This window comes from Pteropus alecto, unplaced genomic scaffold (genome assembly GCF_000325575.1).
Source record: "Pteropus alecto unplaced genomic scaffold, ASM32557v1 scaffold7458, whole genome shotgun sequence".
NCBI lineage: Eukaryota > Metazoa > Chordata > Mammalia > Chiroptera > Pteropodidae > Pteropus > Pteropus alecto.
In genome coordinates, this window is record NW_006441197.1 from 1 (window position 1) to 1119 (window position 1119).

Below are 1119 nucleotides of genomic sequence, written 5' to 3' on the forward strand. Positions count from 1 at the left end.
CACTAATAAACTAAAACACCACATTTTTTCTCATTGTGATATTGAGACAATAGACATTCTTCTTAATTTGTTTCAATTTAACAGTTACTGTGAAAAATATACTTTATTAATACATCCATTTTTACCAAACATTCTTTTCATGGTTTTTCACATCTTTGTTCTCAGACTATAGGTGATGGGATTCAGCATGGGAATCACAATGGTGTAAAATATCGAAACTATCATGTCATGGTCCAAAGCGTAGCTGGAACTTGGTCTCACATACATGAAGAGGATGGTTCCGTGATAAACTGACACTGCAATTAGATGAGAACCAAATGTAGAAAAGATCTTTCATCTCTCCTCAGCAGAATGCATCCTCAGAATGGCCAACAGGATGAAACCATAGGAGATCAGGATGATCAAAATAGGGACTATCTCAATAGAGCCCACAAAGTAGAAGAGTAGAAGCTGGTTCATGTGAGTGTCAGAACAGGAAATAGCAATGTCACAAACAGGATGTCACAAAAGACTTGCCTAATTTCATTGGATGCACAGAAGGATAGGCTGAATGTGGCCACTGTGTGTATAGAAGCATGAAGAATGCCACCAACATAGAAATCAATGATGAGTGGCATATTGACTCTGGATGACATGCTGATTGAATACAGGAGTGGGTTGTAGATTGCTACTTAGCTGTTGTGGCCAAGAGAAAGCTCAGTGGTCCCAAAAGTAACAAAGAGAAACATTTGTGCTACACATCCAAGATAAGAAATGGCTTTGTCCTCTTTCAGGAAATTGACCAACATTTTGCGGGTAACAACTGAAGAATAGCAGGCATCCAAGAATGATAACACGCTAAGAAAATAGTACATAGGGTTATGGACTAATATTCAAAAAGAAAACCATTCCCAAATTTCCTATCAGAGTAAAGAGATAGATTGCTAGAAGCAGTAAAAATAGAAAGACTTACACTTCAAAATTATCTGTGATGCTCATCAATATAAACATAGTGACTTTGGTCACATTTTTCATCTGAATCCTGCATAAATGGAAATCTGCTGTCAACTGTGATATTGTCATTTCATTTATGTTTTTAAGCAACATCTTAAAAGTAGCATCCACCTATCATATTCTCTT

The 1119-nt window shown here is 36.6% G+C and overlaps 1 pseudogene; it reads right to left on the bottom strand.

The window, feature by feature from the left end:
- Window positions 1-84: 84 nt before the first annotated feature.
- LOC102898954 lies at window positions 85-1062 on the bottom strand (annotated as a pseudogene).
- Between the last annotated feature and the right edge of the window lie 57 nt (window positions 1063-1119).